This window comes from Heterodontus francisci, unplaced genomic scaffold (assembly GCF_036365525.1).
Source record: "Heterodontus francisci isolate sHetFra1 unplaced genomic scaffold, sHetFra1.hap1 HAP1_SCAFFOLD_152, whole genome shotgun sequence".
Classification (NCBI taxonomy): Eukaryota; Metazoa; Chordata; class Chondrichthyes; order Heterodontiformes; family Heterodontidae; genus Heterodontus; species Heterodontus francisci.
The window spans coordinates 4,177,147-4,201,500 of NW_027141229.1; the positions used below are offsets into that span (position 1 = coordinate 4,177,147).

At 45.9% G+C, this 24,354-nt stretch overlaps 1 pseudogene; it reads left to right on the forward strand.

The window, feature by feature from the left end:
• The first annotated feature begins 466 nt into the window (after window positions 1–466).
• Window positions 467–24,354, forward strand: part of LOC137362492 (probable G-protein coupled receptor 139) — a 41,330-nt pseudogene continuing 17,442 nt past the window's right edge.

The window sequence follows — 24,354 nt, forward strand, 5'->3', positions numbered from 1 at the left end:
TCGGTGCGTGTGTATGTGTTTGTATATATGTTTGCCTCACTGCCTGGGGTCTGATCAATGCGTGTGTGTCGGGTCACTGGGGCCTGTCTGGAAGGACCTGCTGAGGGTGATTGGACGGGTGGTCGTCCACCTCAGTGGGAGAGGTATCCTGGAGATTAATTGTTTGCCGGCCGGAACCCTCCGTCGGTCACATGTTGCTTATGGAGGTGGGAAACTCCCCAAGCCCACTGGGACGGAACCCCGTTTTACAAGGTGCCCTCTCCACGTGGTGGTGTGACCGCCGCCGCTGGTTAATTCCCTTTGGGCGGAAAGTCATTGTGGGCCTATCCCCGATCCTGGCAAGTTCACTTGGCAATGGGCTGAGACAGGCCCCCTGCCCCACTTCCCATCGCCATTCTCTGGGCCCCCCACCTCCAACCTCAACTTACGGGGGCCCATAAAACCCAGCCCAGGGAGTGGTGAGTCCATGGAGGAATTTGAAAACAAGGATGAGAATTTTAAAATCAGGACAGTTCTTAAGCGACAGCCAATGGAGGTCAGTGTGAATAGGAGTGATAGGTGAACGGGAGTTACTGTGAGTTAACACATCAGCAGCAGAGTTTTGGATGACCTGAAGTTTACAGACAGTAGCATGTGGGAGATCAGCAGGAGGACATTGGAATGGTCAAATCTAGAGGGAATGAAGGAATGAATGAGGGTTTTGAGCAGAGGAGCTGAGACACGGGTGACGTCAGGCGATGTTATGGAGAATTTTTTTGGCATATATTCAGGAGAATTCTTTTGGCCAGTAGGAAGCAAGTGCAACAAGAGAGGGGGCAGTTTTAGACTTAGTTTGAGGAAATGAAGATGGGCAGGTGGAAGGAGTGGCTGTGGGAGAGCATTTTGGTGATAGTGATCATAATTTAGTCAGTTTTAACATAATTATGGAAAAGGAAAGAGATAGACCAGGAGTTAGAGTTCTCACTTGGGGCAAGGCCAATTTTACTAAACTGAGGAGTGATTTAGCGGAAGTGGACTGGAAACAGCTACTTGAAACTAAATCAGTGTCAGAACAGTGGGAGGCATTCAAAGGGAAGATTCAAGAGGTTCAGGGCAACCATGTTCCCACAAGAAAAAAGGTGAGACAGACAAATCCACTTCTCCACGGAAAACAAGGAGCCTACAGGGTAAGATAAGGCAGAAAAGGAAAGCTTATGCCTGACATCAAGAACTCAATACTACTGAAAACTGAGACTATAGAAAGTGGAGGGGTGAAATCAAAAAGGATATTAGGAAATAGAAGAAAGGGCATGAAAGAATATTGGCAAGGAAAATCAAGGTGAACCCAAAGATGTATTTTTTTCTCAATACATTAAGTGTAAGAGGGTAACTAAGGGCCCGTAATAGACCAAAAAGGTAACCTATGTGTCGGGAAGGAAGATATTGGTATGGTTCTTAATGAATACTTTGTGTCTGTCTTCACAAAAGAGGGAGGGACGATGCAGATATTGTAGTTACGGAGGATGACTGTGAAGTATTGGATATGATAAACATAGGGAGAGAGGAAGTATTAATGGGATTAGTAACCTGAAAGTTTATAAATCACCAGATCCGGTTGAAATATACCCCAGGTTCTTGAAAGAAGCAAGAGAGGAAATAGCAGACCATCATTTTTAAGTCCTCATTGGATACAGGTGTGGAGCCAGAGGATTGGAGAACTGCTAACAGTGTACCTCTGTTTAAAAAGGGAGCGAGAGACAGACCGAATAATTACAGGCCAGTCAGTCTAACCTCGTAGTGGGAAAATTATTGGAATCAATTCTGAGAGACAGGATAAACAGTCACTTAGAAAGACATGGATTAATTAAGGATAGTCAGCATGGATTTGTTAAGGGAAGATCGTTCCTGACCAATTTGCATGAATTTTTTGAAGATGTAACAAATAATATGGATGAGGGTCACGCAGTTAATGTGGTCGACATGGATTTTAGCAAGGCTTTTGACAAGGTCCCACAGGGAAGACTGGTTAACAAAATAAAATCCCATTGGGTACAGTGAAATGCAGCAAGGTGGATACAAAATTGGCCCAGTGGCAGGAAGCAAATGGTAATTGTTAACATGCATTTTTTGCGACTGGAGGGCTGTTTCCAGTGACGTTCTGCAGGGCTAAGTACTGGGTTCCATGCTTAACGTGCTGTATATTAACGATTTGGACGTAAATGTAAGGGGCATGATCAAAACGTTTGCAGACTACACAAACATTGGCCGTGTGGTAGATAGCGAGGAGGATAGCTGTAGGCTAAAGGAAGATATTGATGGTCTGGTCAGATGGGTAGAAAATGGCAAACGAATTCAACTTGGAGATGTGTGAGGTGATGCATTTGGGGAGGTCAAACAAAGCAAAGGAATACACGATTAATGGGAAAATACTGAGACATGTCGAGGAATTGAGGGAACTTTGCAGTGAATGTCCACAGGTCCCTGAAGGTAGCAGGACAGGTTGATCAGATGGTTAAAAAGGCATTTGAAATCCTTTCCTTTATTAGCCGAGGTATAGAATATAAGAGCAAGGAGGTTATGCTGGGAATGTATAAGGCATTGGTTTGGCCACAACTTGAGTACTGTGTGCAGTTCTGGTCACCTCATTACAGAAAGGATGTAATTGCACGAGAAAGGATGCAGAAGAGATTAATAAGGATGTTGCCAGGACTGGAAAAGTGCAGCTACGAGGAAAGATTGGATAGGATGTGGTTGTTCTCCTTGGAACAGAGAAGGCTGAGGGAAGATCTGATTGAAATGTACACAATATTGAGGGGCCTTGATAGAGTGGAGGTGAAGAGTCAATTCATCTTAGCAGAGAGATCAGTGACTAGGGCGCATAGATTTAAAATGATTGGTACAAAAATTAGAGGGGAGATGAGGAGAAAAATCACTCAGAATGTGGTGGGGTCTGGAACTCACGGTCTGAAAGGGTAGTTGAGGCAGAAACCCTGAACTCATTTTAAAGGTGGCTTGTTACACCACAAGTGCCGTAATCTGCAGGGCTACGGACCAAATACTGGAAGGTGGGATTCGGCTGGTGGGATTGTTATTTGGCCGGCAGAGACACAATGGGCCAAATGGCCTCTTTCTGTGTTATAATCATTCTATGATTTTTCGATGAATTTCTCAGTGCAGATAGGCTGTTTTAGCGAAGGTGTGTAGATGTGGTCAGAAGGTCATCTAGGGGTCAAATATGATACTAAGGTGCGAACAGTCTGGTTTAGTCTCACAGAGTTGCCAGGGAGAGGGATGTAGTCGATAACTAGGGAATAAAGTTTGGAGCGGGGACTGAAAACAATGTCTTCAATCTTCTCAAATTGTAATTGTCACAGCAGATGTCTGAGGTAATACATTTTAGAAGGATGTATGTGGAGAGACAACACAAGCTACATGTTAAACTGTAAAGGGAGTGCAAGATCAGAGAGACCTGGGGACTTTATGTGTAAATCATTGAAAGTCACAGGAGGGGTTAACAAAGCAGTTAATAAAGCATATGAGATCCTGGGCGTTATAAATAGAGGCACAGAAAACAAAACTGGGAAGTTATGTTAAATCTATATAAAATACTACAGCACATCCCGAAGCATGACAAATGGAACAGCAGAATTTTAATCACATTGTACCAGGGATCTGGGGATTCAGTTACATGGAGAGATTGCAAAAGCTGAGATTGTTCTCTTTAGAGCAGTGAAGGGTAAGAGGAGATTTAATATAGAATTCAAAATCATGAAGGGTTTTGAAAGGGTAATTAATGTGAAACTGTTTCCAGTGTCAGAAAGTTCAGTATTAAGAAGGCACAGATTGAAGGCAATTGACAAAGAGCCAGAGGTGAAATGAGGAGAATTTTCTTACACAGCAAGTTGTTAGGATCTGGAATTCACTGCCTGAAAACATGGTGGAAGCATAATCAATAATATCTTTCAAAAGGGAATGTAACAAATACTTGAAAAGGGGAAAAAACTTGGAGTCTAGGGAAAGAGGAGGGGAGAGGAACCAGTTAGATAGCTCTTTCAAAGAGACAGCACTGACACAATGGGCCGAATAGCCTCCTTCTGTGTTGCATCAATCTCTGATTCTATGAGCAACAGACACAGAGAGTGAAGAGAGAGAGACAGTGTGTTTGTGAAAGAGGGAAAGAGAAATAGAAAGAGCGAAGGAAATGGGATCACGTTCCCAGGGAGGCTAATGGAAGACGTTTGGACCCGAGGGTCTGGCAGCAGTGCCAGAAGAAGTTTAATGAGCTCACACGGGTGGTCAATGTCAGTGAATTCATCTCCACATGGCATCTCCTACCTCCAACATCACCAACATCTCACACTGCTCAATGTACCACACCCCCATCACTCACCCATCAGTAGTCCCTAACACTCAGGACTCACACCTAATATTCACATACTCCACCTCACCCTGACACAGGTTCCACTGATACCAGCCTCACACCCACCTCTCACTGCCTCCACATAACTCCAGCTATTCAGCTATGGCAGGCACATCACCCAAACATAGTTCAACACAATCACTGACAAAGAACAAAGAACAGTACAGCACAGGAACAGGCCATTCGGCCCTCCAAGCCTGCGCCGATCTTGATGCGTGCCTAAACTAGCACCTTCTTCACTTCCGGGGCCCAAATCCCTCTATTCCCTTCCTATTCATGAATTTGTCACGATGTCTCTTAAATGTCGCTATCGTATCTTCTTCCACCATCTCCCCTGGCAGCAAGTTCCAGGCATTCACCACCCTCTGTGCAAAAAGCTTGCCTCGCACATCCCCTCTAAACCTTGCCCCTCGCACCTTAAACCTATGTCGCCTTGTAACTGACTCTTCCACCCTGGGAAAAAGCTTCTGACTATCCACTTTGTCCATGACGCTCAGAACTTTGTAAACCTCTATCCTCCACCTCCGTCGTTCCAGTGAAAACAATTCGAGTTTATCCAAACTCTCCTCATAGCTAATGCCCTCCAGACCAGGAAACATCCTGGTAAACCTGTTCTGTACCCTCTCCAAAGCCTCCACATCCTTCTGGTAGTGTGGCGACCAGAATTGCATGCAATATTCTAAATGTGGCCTAACTAAAGTTCTGTACAGCTGCAGCATGACTTGCCAAGTTTTATACTCTATGCCCCGACCGATGAAGGTAAGCACGCTGTATGCCTTCTTGAGTACCTTCGCCACCTGTGTTGCCACTTTCAGTGATTTGTGGACCTGTACGCACAGATCTCTATGCCTGTCAATACTCCTAAGGGTTCTGCCATTTACTGTAAATTTCCCACCTGCATTAGATCTTCCAAAATGCATTACCTCACATTTTTTCAGATTAAACTCCATCTGCCATTTCTCCACCCAAGTCTCCAACCGATCTATATCCTGCTGTATCCTCTGACAATCCTCATCACTATCTGCAACTCCACCAACCTTTGTGTCGTCCACAAACTTACTAATCAGACCAGCTACATTTTCCTCCAAATCATTTATATGTACTACAAACAGCAATGGTCCCAGCACATATCCCTGCGGAACACCACTAGTCACATTCCTCCATTCAGAAAAGCACCCTTCCACTGCTACCCTCTGTCTTCTATGACCGAGCCAGTTCTGTATCCATCTTGCCATCTCACTTCTGTTCCCGTGTGACTTCACCTTTTGTAACAATCTGCCATGAGGCACCTTGTCAAAGGTTTAACTGAAGTCCATATAGATAACATCCACTGCCCTTCCGTACATCAAAGCTGCTGGAATGGGTGATTGACGTCAAATCAGATCCCCGCTCACACGAACAGTACATGTTCGGTAGACCCAGGCTAGTACCCTGTCCAGCCTGGAGCACAGTGCTGGCCACACTAGATGAGAGTGAAAATCACAGCCGGGGAAGATGCAGAGTGAAAGCAACACACTATAAAAAGGGAAGTAGAAAAAGACTTGCTTGCAGAAGATTTTCAACAATATGTGAAATGGAGAGATGAATGGGACCAATTGGAGAGATTCAAACACAAGAATAAAAATATTAAAATTAAGGTGCTGCCAGACTGGGAGCCAATGTACATCAGTGAGCGCAGGGTGATGGGTGATCTGGACTTGGTGCGAGTTAGGATGCTGGTAGCAGAGTTCTGGATCGCCTGTGGTTTATGGAGGTTTATAACTGGGAGGGTGACCAGGATAGAATTCGAATAGTCAAGTGTGGATTTAACAAAGGCACAGATGAGGGTTCATATGGCAAATGAGCTGAGGCCGAGGTGGAGACGGGTGATATTACAGAGGTGGTAGTAGGCAGGGTTGATGATGGAGAGAATATGGAGATGAACTCAGCTCTTGTTTAAATAGAACACAGAGGTTGCAAATAGTCTGTTGCAGCCTCAGGCATTGGGCAGGGATGGGATTGCAAACAGTGGAAATGGAATAGAGTTTCTGACAGAGACTGAAGACAATGGCTGAAGTTAATCCCAAGGTTTACATGACAAGAACACTAAATCTGTGAAATATGGTTAATAGATACAATAGTTTGATACAGAGACTTACCAGGAACACCAACAATAGCGAGGATGGAATAGTAAATCGTTTGAATCAACGTCATTACATAATAGATCCGACCATTTAATGTTATCCAATAATAATCTGCAGTAACAAGGCCAAACCATTTTGAGAAACTCCTGCCCATTGTTGTATTATTCCCATCTATTGTTCTCAGATTCTGACCCATTGTTGTAATATTCCAATCAGTTGTTCTCAGATTCTGATCTATCCTCTCCATCTCTCTGCAGCCACGGACCCCTGTTAGGGCCGGGGTTGATGCTCCCACACACACTATGTGATAACACATTGAAGGGAGTCCCTTATTAATAGAAGAGGGAAACCCTCCAGTTACACAATTAGGGTACATGGTGACTGACATTACTTACAGTCACTGAACAAACAGGTTCAGTTAATCCCTTTCAATCCTTCACTTTTTAGTACCACAATATATTGGACCCGGTCTACATGGGATATATGAGGTTAGTTGAGGGAAGGAGTGGTGAAACTAGCAGAGGCACTGGCGAGAAGCTTCCAATCCTCCTTGGATATGAAAGTGTTATCAGAGGACTGCAGGGTTGTAAATGTTACACCCTGTTTGTAAAAGGAGACTTCAGATGAACCCAGTAACTTCTGACCAGTCCGTCTAAAGTTGATGGTTGGAAATTTCTAGAGGCCGTAACCCAGTACAAAAATATATCTTTCTTGGATGACATGGGATAATAAATGACAAACAGCACGGATCGGTTAATACAAAATCGCGTCTGATAATCTTGATCAAGTTCATTGATGACATAACTGAGTGTTGATGAGGATAGTGTGTTTCGTGTTATGTATATGGACTATCAAAAGGCCTGTGATCAAATAACATTTCATAGACTTGTTATGCAAAATGGAACACATGGATTAATGTGACAGTGACAGTGTGGGTATGACACTGACTCAGAGACAGAAAGCAGAGAGAAGTGGTGAACAGACACTGTTCAGACAGATGGAGGGGGAGCATAAAGGGCTGGTTCTCAGGGGACAGCATTAGAACCAGTGCTCTTCCTGGCATATTGATAGATATATAAATGACAGAGGCATTATGTATAAAACATTAATTTCAACTCTTGCAGATGACATGAAACTCATAACTAAGGGTGGGAAAAATGCAGACCATAGAATTATCCAACCTCAGGGAACCTTTTTTTAAATTTGTTTTGTACTCTAATCCAACACAAATTTATTTGTCACTCTGTAATTCATGTGTGTGAGATTCTCGTGTGAGTGTGTGCGTGAATGTGTTGCATATATTTTTACGATTTTATTCAGATCCAGTTTAGATTGTTAAGTATAATAAATTTACCTCTTGTTTAAACGAGAGAAAACCTGTCTGATTGGTTCTTTCACGATCATAATAAAGGTAAAAGGTAAAATACTCACTGAGGTGGTCAGCACGTCCATTGTTCTTTCAATGTGTTTTCCCATAGCCGGGAACATCACGCCCAGCATTAACAGGGATCAGTGGCTCCGCAGAATGGGAAAGGATAAATCAGAAGCTGAGAACAATAGATTGGAATGTTACAACAAAGGGCAGGAGTTTATCCTAATGGTTTATCGAAGTTACTGCAGATTATGATTGGAGAACATTAGCGAATCAGACCTATTATACATTGAAGATGATTCAAACGATTTATTATCCCCTCCTCGCTATTACTGGTGTCCCTGGTAACTCTGTATCCCAAAATTAGATTTATAGACCATATTACTGATTTAGTGTTCTTGTCATGTAAATCTTGAGAATGATGAAGCCATTGTCTTCAGTGTCTCAAAACCTCCATTCCCTATCCACTGTCTGCATCCATCTCACTGGCCAACGTCTGAGGCTGAACCAGACTGTTTACAACCTCTGTGTTCCAATGAAACCTGATCTGAGTTCATCTCCATATTCTTTCCATTACCAACGCTGCCTACTACCACCTGTGTAATATCACCCGCTTCCAGCTCTGCCTTAGCCCATCTTCTGCATAAACCCTTATCTGTGCATTTGTTAAATACACATTTGACTATTCCAATTCTATCATGGGCATTCTAACAGTTCTAAACCTCTATAAACCACAGGACGTCCAGAACTTTGCTGCCTGTATCCTAACTCACACCAAATCCTGATCACTGATCTGCCATTCCTTCCTGGTCTGGCAACACTTTAGTTTTAATAATCTCATACTTAAGTTTAATTTCATTCATGGCCTCACCCCGCCAATTAGTCCCATTCCTCTGGCCTTTTCCCATATTCTTGCAAATCTTATGCCGTCAACTCTTCTTCCAATTCCCTTTTTAGAGCGAGATGCTTTCCTTCTCTATCTCTTTCGGCTGTGATTTTCACACTGGTGCCAACGTTACAGAAACCTGGGTCCATAAAATGATGTGATCTGCACAGCCGACCATTGCTAGTGTGGCCAAAGCAGTGCCCCATGCTAAGCAGGGCTCTAGCCCGTTGTACCATGTATGTGCTGCTCGTATGAGGAGGAGTTTGAAGTGACGTCAATGTACCATTGCAATAGCTTTGATGTAAGTCTTTGAAACAGGTGCTGTGGAATCCACAAAGCTGTCCATTTCTGGTGCAGCCTAAGGGGTGCCCATGCTGGACAGGGTATGAGTCCGAGAATACTCTGCATGGACCAGTAGACTGGGCAGGGTCTGAATGTGGCATCAACAACTGATCCAGCAGCTTTGGAACTTGGTCTCTGCATGTCAACTGACCGCCTATGTTATCAGTCTGAGCTGAACATACATTCAGCAGCACGAAGCACCACATATATTGTTATTTGAAAAGACCAGTCATCCAATTTACAGGTGAGGAGCTTTTGACTAACTTCTGCTATTGTAAAGTTATTGGAGGTGCTGTGGATGGTTTTCTGGAGGTTGTGCTGTCAGCTGCTGCAGACAATCAGGGAGGACAGAGGATTTTGTGACCCAACTGTGGACAAGGTATGGGGACTGTAGCTACAGTATCTCAGGGTTGGTAACGTGTCCAACAAATGGAGCAGAGGCTGCAGACAGCGGAGGAGGAGGGAGCTGTGCCCTACCCACCCCTGGTTTTCCAAGAGCAAATTTTCTACTTACAGCTAACCCAGGAGCAGTATGTGAGGTGACTCTGATTCAATAAGGAGGTGGCTACAGAGCTGTGTCACCTCCTGAAGCACGACCTTCAGCCTCACACCAGGGTAAGGACGGAGCTGCCAGTGGCTGTTATAGTCACAGTTTTATTGAACGGCTATATCTCTGGAACTTTATGGGAAGGAGTGGGTGATGTATCCATTGTCTCTTTATCTATGCTGTCCATTGATGTATCTGTTGTGTGACAGAGGCCACCTCTGCCCGGTGAGGTGAATTATACCGTCTGCTCCCTCAGCAGAAAGAAGCAATTTGTCAGGATAGTGGGATTATGAAGGTGCAGGTGGCTATGCGGGGGCCCCATGTCACGGGAGAGAGGTACAGGAAATGAAAGAAGCCTCACTCCATTAATTGCCGACACAGACCAGGGTTAGGGAACAGGAAAATGGAGTTAAGGCCGCAATCAGAAAAGACATGATGTTATTAAATAGTGGTGCAGCCTCGAGGAGACGAATGGCCTTCTCCTGCTCATATTTCTCATGTTTATGTTCTTATTAATGTACAGTTGGTGTGTGAGCATGCCCATTATTGGTTTACTAAAGAAGTTGAAGCGCTTGTCAAGAGGAAGAAGGCGGCTTATGTTAGGATGATACGTGAAGGCTCCGTTAGGGCGCTTGAGAGTTACAAGCTAGCCAGGAAGGATCTAAAGGGAGAACTAAGAAGAGCAAGGAGAGGACACGAGAAGTCATTGGCGGATAGGATCAAAGAAAACCCTAAGGCTTTCTATAGGTATATCAGGAATAAAAGAATGACTAGAGTTAGAACAGGGCCAATCAAGGAGAGTAGTGGGAAGTTGTGTGTGGAATCAGAGGAGATAGGGGAAGCGTTAAATGAATATTTTTCGTCAGTATTTACAGTAGAGAAAGAAAATGTTGTCGAGGAGATTACTGAGATACAGCCTACTAGGCTAGATGGGATTGAAATTCACAAGGAGGAGGTGTTAGCAATTTTGGAAAGTGGGAAAATAGATAAGTCCCCTGGGCCAGATGGGATTTATCCTAGGATTCTATGGGAAGCCAGGGAGGAGATTGCAGAGCCTTTGTCCTTGATCTTTATGTCGTCATTGTCGACAGGAGTAGTGCCGGAACACTGGAGGATAGCAAATGTTGTCCCCTTGTTCAAGAAGGGGAGTAGAGACAGCCCTGGTAATTATAGACCTGTGAGCCTTACTTCGGTTGTGGGTAAAATGTTGGAAAAGGTTATAAGAGATAGGATTTATAATCATCTTGAAAAGAATACGTTCATTTGCGATAGTCAGCACGGTTTTGTGAAAGGTAGGTCGTGCCTCACAAATCTTATTGAGTTTTTCGAGAAGGTGACCAAACAGGTGGATGAGGGTAAAGCCGTGGATGTGGTGTATATGGATTTCAGTAAGGCGTTTGATAAGGTTCCCCACGGTTGGCTATTGCAGAAAATATGGAAGGATGGGTTTGAAGGTGATTTCGAGCTTTGGATCAGAAATTGGCGAGCTAAAAGAAGTCAGAGGGTGGTGGTTGATGGCAAATGTTCATCCTGGAATTTAGTTACTAGTGGTGTACCGCAAGGTTCTGTTTTGGGGCCACTGCTGTTTGTCATTTTTATAAATGACCTGGATGAGGGTGTAGAAGGGTGGGTGAGTAAATGTGCGGATGACACGAAGGTCGGTGGAGTTGTGGATAGTGTCTAAGGGTGTTGTAGGGTACAGAGGCACATAGATGGGCTGCAGAGCTGGGCTGAGAGAGGGCAAATGGAGTTTAATGCGGAAAAGTGTGAGGTGATTCACTTTGGAAGGAGTAACAGCAATGCAGAGTACTGGGCTAATGGGAAGATTCTTGGTAGTGTCGATGAGCAGAGAGATCTTGGTGTCCAGGTACATAAATCCCTGAAAGTTGCTACCCAGGTTAATAGGGCTGTTAAGAAGGCATATGGTGTGTTAGCTTTTATTAGTAGGGGGATCGAGTTTCGGAGCCACGAGGTCATGATGCAGCTGTACAAGACTCTGGTGAGGCCGCACCTGGAGTATTGCGTGCAGTTCTGGTCGCCACTTTATAGGAAGGATGTGGAAGCTTTGGAAAGGGTGCAGAGGAGGTTCACCAGGATGTTGCCTGGTATGGAGGGCGCTAGCTATGAAGAGAGGTTTAGTAGATTAGGATTATTTTCATTAGAAAGACGGAGGTTGTGGGGGGACCTGATTGAGGTGTACAAAATCATGAGAGGTATAGACAGGGTGGATAGCAAGAAGCTTTTTCCCAGAGTGGGGGTTTCAATTACTAGAGGACACGAGTTCAAAGTGAAAGGGGAAAAGTTTAGGGGGGATATGCGTGGAAAGTTCTTTACGCAGAGGGTGGTGGGCACCTGGAACGCATTGCCAGCGGAGGTGGTAGATGCGGGCACGATGGAGTCTTTTAAGATGTATCTGGACAGATACATTAATGGGCAGGAAGAAAAGAGATACAGAAGATTAGAAAATAGGCGACATGTTTAGAGAGAGGATCTGGATCGGCGCAGGCTTGGAGGGCCGAAGTGCCTGTTCCTGTGCTGTAATTATCTTTGTTCTTTGTAGGAGATTTACTGGGACGTTGCCTGGTATGGAGAGAAGGTCTTACGAGGAAAGGCTGAGGGACTTGGGGTTGTTTTCGTTAGAGAGAAGGAGGAGGAGAGGTGACTTAATAGAGACATACAAGATAATCAGAGGGTTAGATAGGTTGGATAGTGAGAGTCTTTTTCCTCGGATGATGATGGCAAACACGAGGGGACAAAGCTTTAAGTTGAGGGGTGAAAGATATAGGACAGATGTCAGAGGTAGTTTCTTTATGCAGAGAGTAGTAGGGGCGTGTAACGCCCTGCCTGCAACAGTAGTAGACTAGCCAACTTTAAGGGAATTTAAGTGGTCATTGGATAGACATATGGCTGAAAATAGAATAATGTAGGTCAGATGGTTTCAGAGGTCGGCGCAACATCGAGGGCCGAAGGGCCTGTACTGCGCTGTAATGTTCTAATTCTAATTCTAATTATATCATGTTTTGAATGCTCACCATCCTGGCAGCAGTCACCATGCCTTCATTCTGAAGCAGTCATTCGCTCCCAACGTCTTTCTGCCCTCCATGCAGAACCAGATTGTGACTCCTCGGAGGAGGAGGCCACCTCCTCTATAAATGCATCATGATTTCTAAACACCATGCATTCACCTACCCACGCACGATAACGACCTACCAACCACATGAAAATAACCCTTGTTTAACTTGAGCAGTGGAGTCACCAGGAACATGGTGAAACAGACCATCGGTGTGATGAAGCAATGCTTCCGATGTCTGAACCACTCGGGAGAGCACTCCAGTACACACTGTAGCAAGTGTCCAAGTTCATAATGTTCTGCTGCACCCTTCATATCATCACCATCATTAGGGCACAGGCATTGGCACCAGGAATCCGGAGGCCACCTCAGGAGGAACAGGAGGCAGGGAGGATATTTCCTGGACGCCTTCGGCCCGTACAGAATGTCAGAGAATGTCTGCTACGATTCCAGTTCCCAGAGGACAACTTGCCTTTCCCACCATGCATCCGCCATTCTCCACCATTACACCCATCTGATAAACCCCATCACGACGTCTACTTGGTCACCATCCTGCAATAAAAACCACCAACAAAAACCTTTTCATTAACAACTTTATCCAACAACACATTAAATTATACAAACAGAACTGAACTATTTACCCCTCGGTATTCCCTTAGTGACTGTCTTGTGGGTTCTCTCGACTTGCCTTGAACTCCAACACAGCTTTTTCCCAGTGGCTGCAGAATGGCTGGTGGAAAGCTGCTGACTTCACTGGGGGAGATTGCAGATGGCTTTACAGGACGTCCTCGAGCAGCTCTGGGTCTTGAGGCCGCGGTTTAGGACTGCACAACCTCGACATAGGCAGCAGCAGCCTGGGCTGTTGATGGGTAACAGCAAGGCACTGGTGGAGGGGCAGTGATGGGAGAACAAATACTGTCATCCTGAGAGAGGACAGCAGGTTCATGCTCCACGGAGACAATGCCACTCCCACCGGGCAACACCTCAGCAATCCTAGTAATCTACTGGATCGCAGATTGCTGGACTGCTGTGAGAGCCTGCAAACCCCTTTAAACACTGAGATACACAGTCATGATCACAGCAGTCTGATCCTCCATGGCAGCAAGCATGATTTTCATGACCTCAATCTGAGCTTCCACTACAGCACTGAGACGTTCGGTGTTTGCCATCTGTGCTGCAGTGGAAGCTGAAACAAAGGTCACCAGACACTGTATCATGGCTGGGTCCGCTAGAGCTCTCATGGAGTTAGTGACCACTTCCACAGGGGAAGGAATTGTCATCAAGCTCTGTGCAATGTCCTGTGTCATGTTGGAGCCGGACTCCTCCATGTTTCTTGACAGTGACAACAGACTGTGTGACACACCTGTCAATGGACAAAGTGTCTCAATGTACATGTCCATCAGCATTCTCCTGTATGCTGTTCCAGCAATGTTCACATCTGAGTCCTGTGCAATATAACTCGTTTGTGACCTCGTCCTCCGGTGAGCTTACACATCAACTATCCTTCCCCGCTGGCCTGGTTGCAGCTCACTCGTGATGGGTGACACACCCCGTACAGAATCCGACTCTAAAGCCGTCTCTATGGTACACACAGTGTCAGTATTTGATCTGGTGACTGTGAGTATCAGAGCAAGTGATGGGGCATCACCATCAGTGCTGTGCTGCTGCTCTCTCTCTCTGTCTACTGGAGCTACTGTGACTGGGAATCTGGCAGTTTTCGGTTATCATTAGAAAATATAAGATAAGAAACGGAGGGTTTAGGTGGGGGATTGCGGGTGGAATGGAAAGCGGGAGATCCAGGGTCCCACCATCAGCAGCTTATACATCATCCCGGACAGCAGTATGAGGGTGGGGGAGGGGTGGGTGGGGAGTGGTGGTGGTATTTAGGAAGAGAATTAAGGCAGGAAAATAGCATAATCCTGAATGCTCTCGGTGATGCCTGATGCAACGGGCTCTTTCACAGCCTGTGCAATGAAGTGGAGAACCATCTCCTTCTGAATGCTCACGGGATGAAGGTATGCCTGGTCCAGGCCGGCGCACTGCTGCTCCCTGTAATTATGGGCTACCTTGTCCTGTAAGAAAGAGGGTAGAATATCAGTGATAGTGTTGCACGTGTGTGGGTGATGTGCCTGGCACAACTGAATAGCTGGAGGTGTGTGGCGGCTGCGAGAGGTGGGTATGAGTCTTGTATCAATGGAAGGTGTGTGAGGGTGAGGTGGAGTATGTGAATGTTAGGTGTGAGTCCTGAGTGCTAGGGACTGATGATGGGTGAGTGATGGGGGTCTGGTACATTGAGCAGTGTGGGCGTTTGGTTCTGTTGGGGGTAGGAGATGCCTTGTGGAGATGAATTCACTGACATTGACCACCCGTGTGTTCTCATGAAATTTCGTCTCGCACTGCTACCAGATTCTTGGGGCAGACCTCTCGCATTCACCTCCCTGGCCACCTGCTCCCATTCCCTTCGAAGGGAGTTCCTTGAGGAGCTCTGACCTACCCCACAGCGACATGTCCTCTGTCGTCCTGTCACCGTCCATGACTAAGGCCTCCAGAGCCACATGCGTGAACCCCAGAGACCGCTGTTGGTCCTCGTATTCAATTTACCTTTTCCCTAATTGCAGCATTCATAGTCAGCAGCAGCAGCCACTGTGGTTCGGTGAAGCTTCCCTTTAAGAGGGACAGACTGTCTTTAACAGCTGAATCCTGGCTGAAACACGTCATCCAGAGAGCAACGTAGAATTCATGAAAATGAGAAGGCGGCAGGAAGTTTGTGTTTCACCTGCCTCAACATGAACGGGCACGGGCAGCTCATGACCGCTCTGCCCAAAAAGCGATGCAAAACCAATTTTCTCTCTCTTTCTATTTCCCTTTCCCTCTTTTACCCATTCTCACGCCCTCTGTCTCTCTTCACTCTCTGTCTCTTGTTTAAAGAATCAGAGAAACATACAGCACAGAAGGAGGTTATTCGGCTCATTGTGCCAATGCTGTCTCTTTGAAAGAGCTATCTAATGATTTCCTCTCCCCTCCTCATTCCCCAGACTCCTACGTTTTTTTCTATTCATGTATTTGTTAAATTTTCTTTTGAAACATATTATTGAATTTGCTTCCAGCATGTTTTCAGGCAGCGAATTCCAGATCCCAACAACTCACTGTGTAAGAAGATTCTCCTCATTTCACCTCTGGTTCTTTGTCAATTACCTTCAACCTGTCTCTTCTTAATTCTGAACCTTCTGACACTGGAACAGTTTCACACTAATTACCCTATCAAAACCTTTCATGATATTGAATTCTATGTTAAATCTCACCTTACCCTTCACTGCTCTAAAGAGGACAATCCCCGATTTTCCAATCTCTCCACGTAACTGAATTCCCAGATCCCTGGCACCATTCTAGTAAATCACCTCGACCTTAACATTCTTACCAAAGTGTGGTGATCAGAAATGGACACAATTCTCCAGCTGGGACCTAACCAATGATGTATAATAAGCACCATTTCCTCCTTATTTTTATTACTCTGTGCCTCTCTCGTTAAAGCCAAGGACGCTATATTTTGTTTTTTTGTTAACAGCCTTCTCAGCGTCCTGTTCCCTCAGAAATTAGTGCAGCTCGAGGTCTGCCCATTCCTCCACCCACATTAAATTGTATGTTTAAAGCAGAGATTGACAGCTTTCTAAATACCAGTGGCATAAGACGATATGAGGATAGTTTGGGGAAAATGCAATAATGTGAATTATCAACCATGATCATATTGCTGGTCGGGCAGGCTCGATAGGCTGAATGGCCTACACCTGATCCTATGTTCCTATATTCTTATGTTTCTACTCGACCATTTGCGGCCGTGCCTTCAGCTGCCGATGCCCTAAGCTCTGGAATAGAAGAACAGAACGTCTTCAAGGTAGGCATTCCTGGCTCGGAAATGGCTCGGAACGCATACTGTCCATCCGACTGCTCACCACCTCTGGTCCAGTACACCTACTCAGCATCTATGCTCCAACACTCTGTTCCGCACCTGAAGCTAAAGACCAGTTCTATGAACAACTCCATAACATCATTAGCAGCATCCCCAACACCGAACACCTATTCCTGCTGGGGGACTTTAATGCCAGGGTTGGGGCCGACCATGACTCATGGCCCTCCTGCCTTGGGCGCTATGGCGTTGGAAGGATGAATGAGAACGGGCAGAGACTGCTTGAGTTGTGTACCTATCATAACCTCTGCATCACCAACTCGTTCTTTCACACTAAACCCTGTCACCAGGTTTCATGGAGGCACCCAAGATCACATCGTTGGCACCAGCTAGACCTCATTGTCACAAGGCGAGCCGCCTTAAACAGTGTTCAAATCACACGCAGCTTCCACAGTGCGGACTGCGACACCGACCACTCCCTGGTGTGCAGCAAGGTTAGACTCAGACCAAAGAAGTTGCATCATTCCAAGCAGAAGGGCCACCCGCGCATCAACACGAGCAGAATTTCTCACCCACAGCTGTTACAAAAATTTCTAAATTCACTTGTAACAGCCCTTCAAAACACTCCCACAGGGGATGCTGAGACCAAGTGGGCCCACATCAGAGACGCCATCTATGAGTCAGCTTTGACCACCTACGGCAAAAGTGCGAAGAGAAATGCAGACTGGTTTCAATCTCATAATGAAGAGCTGGAACCTGTCATAGCCGCTAAGCGCATTGCACTTTTGAACTACAAGAAAGCCCCCAGCGATTTAACATCCGCAGCACTTAAAGCAGCCAGAAGTACTGCACAAAGAACAGCTAGGCGTTGCGCAAACGACTACTGGCAACACCTATGCAGTCATATTCAGCTGGCTTCAGACACCGGAAACATCAGAGGAATGTATGATGGCATGAAGAGAGCTCTTGGGCCAACCATCAAGAAGATCTCCCCCCTCAAATCTAAATCGGGGGACATAATCACTGACCAACGCAAACAGATGGACCGCTGGGTTGAGCACTACCTAGAACTGTACTCCAGGGAGAATGCTGTCAGTGAGACTGCCCTCAATGCAGCCCAGCCTCTACCAGTCATGGATGAGCTGGACATACAGCCAACCAAATCGGAACTCAGTGATGCCATTGATTCCCTAGCCAGCGGAAAAGCCCCTGGGAAGGACAGCATTACCCCTGAAATAATCAAGAGTGCCAAGCCTGCTATACTCTCAGCACTACATGAACTGCTATGCCTGTGCTGGGACGAGGGAGCAGTACCCCAGGACATGCGCGATGCCAACATCATCACCCTCTATAAAAACAAAGGTGACCGCGGTGACTGCAACAACTACCGTGGAATCTCCCTGCTCAGCATAGTGGGGAAAGTCTTTGCTCGAGTCGCTCTGAACAGGCTCCAGAAGCTGGCCGAGCGCGTCTACCCTGAGGCACAGTGTGGTTTTCGTGCAGAGAGATCGACTATTGACATGCTGTTCTCCCTTCGTCAGATACAGGAGAAATGCCGTGAACAACAGATGCCCCTCTACATTGCTTTCATTGATCTCACCAAAGCCTTTGACCTCGTCAGCAGACGTGGTCTCTTCAGACTACTAGAAAAGATCGGATGTCCACCAAAGCTACTAAGTATCATCACCTCATTCCATGACAATATGAAAGGCACAATTCAACATGGTGGCTCCTCATCAGAGCCCTTTCCTATCCTGAGTGGTGTGAAACAGGGCTGTGTTCTCGCACCCACACTTTTTGGGATTTTCTTCTCCCTGCTGCTTTCACATGCGTTCAAATCCTCTGAAGAAGGAATTTTCCTCCACACAAGATCAGGGGGCAGGTTGTTCAACCTTGCCCGTCTAAGAGCGAAGTCCAAAGTACGGAAAGTCCTCATCAGAGAACTCCTCTTTGCTGACGATGCTGCTTTAACATCTCACACTGAAGAATGCCTGCAGAGTCTCATCGACAGGTTTGCGGCTGCCTGCAATGAATTTGGCCTAACCATCAGCCTCAAGAAAACGAACATCATGGGGCAGGATGTCAGAAATGCTCCATCCATCAATATTGGCGACCACGCTCTGGAAGTGGTTCAAGAGTTCACCTACCTAGGCTCAACTATCACCAGTAACCTGTCTCTAGATGCAGAAATCAACAAGCGCATGGGTAAGGCTTCCACTGCTATGTTCAGACTGGCCAAGAGAGTGTGGGAAAATGGCGCACTGACACGGAACACAAAAGTCCGAGTGTATCAGGCCTGTGTCCTCAGTACCTTGCTCTACGGCAGCGAGGCCTGGACAACGTATGCCAGCCAAGAGCGACGTCTCAATTCATTCCATCTTCGCTGCCTTCGGAGAATACTTGGCATCAGGTGGCAGGACTATATCTCCAACACAGAAGTCCTTGAAGCGGCCAACACCCCCAGCTTATACACACTACTGAGTCAGCGGCGTTTGAGATGGCTTGGCCATGTGAGCCGCATGGAAGATGGCAGGATCCCCAAAGACACATTGTACAGCGAGCTCGCCACTGGTATCAGACCCACCGGCCGTCCATGTCTCCGTTATAAAGACGTCTGCAAACGCGACATGAAATCGTGTGACATTGATCACAAGTCGTGGGAGTCAGTTGCCAGCATTCGCCAGAGCTGGCGGGCAGCCATAAAGACAGGGCTAAATTGTGGCGAGTCGAAGAGACTTAGTAGTTGGCAGGAAAAAAGACAGAGGCGCAAGGGGAGAGCCAACTGTGCAACAGCCCCAACAAACAAATTTCTCTGCAGCACCTGTGGAAGAGCCTGTCACTCCAGAATTGGCCTTTATAGCCACTCCAGGCGCTGCTTCACAAACCACTGACCACCTCCAGGCGCGTATCCATTGTCTCTCGAGATAAGGAGGCCCAAAAGAAAAAAAAAAAAAAGAAAAGAATATTCTTATGTTTCTACTCGACCATTTGCGGCCGTGCCTTCAGCTGCCGATGCCCTAAGCTCTGGAATAGAAGAACAGAACGTCTTCAAGGTAGGCATTCCTGGAAGAGAAGTGACAGTGAATTAAACACTAAAATAAATGCAAAATACTGCAGATGCTGGAACGCTGAAATGAGAACAGAATGTGCCGGAAATAGTCAGCAGGTCTGGCAGTAACTGTGTAAAGAGAAACAGCGTTAACGTTTCAGATCTGTGACACTTAATCGAGCTGGAGGATTGTGTCCAATTCTTATCACCATACTTTGGTAAGGATATCAAGGACTGAGCGAAGAAACAGAGGTAATTTACTAGAATGGTAAACGTTAGAAATGTAATAGTCTGTCATTTAATCTCTCCCCGCTCCGTCCCATCACAGTCGTTCCTTCTTGTTCTTCTTTCCCCTTCCCCTCTTGCACTTGCTCAAGGTATAGAATACAAGAGCATGGAGGTTATGCTAGAACCATATAACTCATTGGTTAGACCACAGCTTGAGTACTGTGTGCAGCTCTGGTCAATTCATTACAGACAGGATGTAATTGCACTAAAGAGGGTGCAGAGGGGATTTAAGAGGATGTTGGCAGGGATGCAATAATACAGCTATGAGGAAAGATTGGAATGGCTGGCGTTGCTAGTCTTGGAATGGGGAAGGCTGAGGGGAGATCTGTTGGAAAGGAACAAAGTTGTGAGGTGCCTGGATAGAGTGGAGGTAAAGGGTCTATTCACCTTTGCAGATCGATCAGTGATGAGCAGCATATATTTAAAGTAATTGGTAGAAATATTAGAGGGGAGATGAGGAAGAACCTTTTCACCTGTAGGGTGTTGATAGTCTGGAACTTGCCGCCTGAAATGCTAGATGAGGCAGAGACCCTTAACTCATTCAAAAGGAGTATGGAATTGCACCTGAAGTGCTGTAAACTGCAGGGCTATGGACATAATGCTGGAAGGTGGGAATATAATAGCAGGATCGTTTTTCATCAGGCACAGACACGATCATCCAGTGGCTTCTTTCTGTGCCTTAAATATTCTATGATGTGATGATTCCCCACCAGCCTGAGGATAGGAAACAAGACAGTCTTTGAGGTGGACAGGGGTAGACACTGGCTGAGGGTCCAGTGATACCCGACCAGCCTGAGGATAGGACACAGGACAGACTTTGAGGTGGACAGGGGTAGACACTGGATGAGGGTCCAGTGATACCCGGCCAGCCTGAGGATAGGATGCAGTGCAGTCTTTGACGTGGACAGGGGTAGACACTGGATGAAGGTCCAGTGATACCCGACCAGCCTGAGGATAGGACACAAGACAGTCTTTGAGGTGGACAGGGGTAGACATTGGATGAGGGTCCAGTGATACCCGACCAGCCAGAGGATAGGATGCAGTGCAGTCTTTGAGGTGGACAGGGGTAGGCACTGGATGGTATCGACCTGATTTGGATCTGTTCTGATGCTGGATGATCCAATCTGGACACCTAGAAATGTGACATGCACCAGCTCGGCTTTCCGTGGATGGTCTTTTAGTCCAGCTCCCAAAGTAACTGCAGTAGTTCCTGTAAAAGGGTTAAATGTGTGGACATGGTCTGTGGTGATGAGGAGATGATCGATATATTGCAGCAAGCAAAACGACTGTGAAAAGCTCAGAAGGGCCCCGGTCAAACGGTTGTGGAAAATAGTGGGGTTATTCTGGAACTCCTTGTGACAGACATGTCCAGGGGTATCGCTGGTCCTCAGAAGTGAATGTGAATTTAAATTGTGTCTCTATTTTTACTGGGATACTCCAATAACCATTCGAGAGATCCAGGGTGGTGAAGACAGCCCTGCCGCTGGGAATCCGGGAGAGTAGGGTGGGTGTCTCTCAGACAACTGGGTTCACACAGGGGTCACTGAGTTGAGTTTCTGGTTGTCAATAGTCAGTCGCCAGCTGCCGTATGGTTTTCTAACCGGCCAAATCGGAGAGTTAGTATTAAATGTGTCTTGTCACTGATGATCTTGAGCCATTTGCCCGGGCAACCTAATGCACTGCGGTAACTAACCAAGCTCCGTTACTAACCTTCATGACCTCTACTGCTGCCTCAAACCTCTCCAGCCGTTGGTCGGCAGCGTCGGGGTCCATCAGTCTCAGAGGACAGCGGGAATCACTGTTACTCTCAGATTCACCAATGTCCCCATTGCAGCATTCACAGGCACAATGGCCCAGCCTGGAGAATCGCGGGAATCTCTGTTACTGTTAGCCTCACTAATGCACCTATTGCTTCACAGGCAGTAACAATTAAAACAAAGCATTGGGGCACTCTTTCTCCAGCACAGGAGCTGCAGACTTGATCTCTGACTGGATTGTAAAAATCGAGTCGAAACCAATAGAGACTTCCTTAAAAGTTAAGTTTCACTCTGATGCGAAGTAAGAAATTTAGAAAAGATTCACATTCGCAAAAAAAACGCATGCAGTCATGGTGTCTGGAAAAAATTAACACAAGAGATTGGCATGGCTGAACATATTTTAAAATGTTAATTCAGCTGCCCTGATTGGTCCAATATCTCTGAAAAGCTGTGAGAGAGCGATACGACGTTGATTGCTGACGTCAGAGTTTGTCTTTCTTTGTAATGCAACTAAACCAGCAATTCACTAAGCAGCAGTTTGTAAAACGTCAGGAATTTAAGGGATTTGGATTGTTTACTTATCCTGTGGTTTAAAATGTATATGTGTCCAGGAAGGATAGCTGCCATTGTCTGTGCTGAGAACAATCCTCAGGCATCTGTAACATCCACACGGGGTGATGATATTACTGAAGGAAATGTAATCAAATGCTCACCATCAAGGCAGTCTCTCATATCATAGTCTGAACATGGAATTAGACATCTCATTGGACAATTGCAGCTCTGGGTGGATTTTGATAGGACAGTGTTATCTTGTCAATGAGACATCCTGCCCACCTTGGAAAGAAAGGTATAAAAATCATTGCAAATAGTGATTCAATGTTTAGGTTGGGTAACTTGGTCAGCTGCTGAAGATAATGATCAGCACAGAGTGTCCGCTCACTGGGTGATCACGTCTGTGTGACTGCTTGTAATGTGTTTGCGACTAATGGATATATTGCTAACAGGTGATTTGTAAATGGGTCTTTTGTATTGTTGTTAACTAGTAGTATTTCTACCAAACCTAGTAAAGTCATACAGTCATAGAGAGTCATAGAGTTATACAGCACGGAAACAGGCTTTTCGGCCCATTGTGCCCGTGCCGACCATCCAGCACCGAACTATTCTAATCCCGTTTTCCTGCACTTGGCCCGTTGCCTTATATGCCATGGTCTTTCAAGTGCTCATCTAAATACTTTTTAAACGTTGAGAGGGTTCCTGCCTCTACCATCTCTTCAGGCAGTGCGTTCCAGAATCCAACCATCCTCTGGCTGAAAATAATTTTCCTCAAATCCTCCCTAAACCTCCTGCCCCTTAACATAAATCTATGCCCCCCTGGTTCTTGACCCTTCCTAACCTCTCTCTCTCTCTCTCACTAAACAAGACTGTTAACACCTTGATATCATATTTGACTCGGAGATGACCTTTTAACCGCATATAGGCTCCGTCACTGAAACAGCCTATTTGCACCTAGAAAATCATAGAAATATCATAGAAAATCATACAATGTTTACTGCACAGAAAGAGGCCACTTGTCCCAATATGTCTCTGCTGGCCAAAAAATGAGCCCCGCAGCGGAATCCCACCTTCCAGCATTTGTTCTGCAGCTCTGTAGATTACAGCTCTTCAGGTGCATCACGACACCTTTAAAATTAGTTGAGAGTTTCTGCCTCAACTACACTTTCATGCAGTGCGTTCCAGACTTTCGCCAACCTCTCTCCCCTCCAACTTTTCTACCAATCACTTTAAATATATACCCCCTCGTCACTGACCTCTCTGTTAAGGTGAATAGACTCTTCACCTCCATTCTATCCAGGCCCCTCAAAAGTTTGTACATTTCAATCATGTCTCCTCTCAGCCTTCTCTGTTCCAAGGGGGAGAAAAACAGCCTATCCAATCTTTCCTCGTAGCTGCATTTTTCCAGTCCCGGCAGTATCCATATAATTCTCCTTTGTACCTTCTCTGGTGTAATTGCACCCTTTCTGTAATGAGGCGACCAGAACTGCACACAGTACTCAAGTTATGACCTAACTAATGAGTTATACAGTTCCAGCATAACCTCTCTGCTCTTTTATTCTATACCTCGGCTAATCAAGGCAAGGGTTCGATTTGCCTTCTTAACCACATTTTCGACCTGTTCTGCCACCTTCAGGGATCTGTGGACATTTACTCCAAGGTCCCTCAATTCCTCTACACCTCTCAGTATTCTGCCATTAATTGTACAGTTCTGTGCCTTCTTTCACCTCCCGAAATGCATCACCTCACACTTCCCCAAGATGAATTCCATTTGTCACATTTCTGCCCATCTGACCAGTTCATCTATATTTTCCTGCAGCCTACAGGTGTGCTCCTGGCTATCTACCCCACGACCAATCTTTGTATCGTCTGCAAATTTCTTTATCATGCCCCCTACATTTACGGCCAAATCGTTAATATACACCACATAAAGCACGGAATCCAGCACTGAGCCCTGCGGACCACCACTATAAGCCCTCCAGTAGCAAAAACAATAGTCGACAATTACCCTTTTTTTCCTGCCACTGAGCCAATTTTGTATTCACCTTGCTGCATTCCCCTGGAT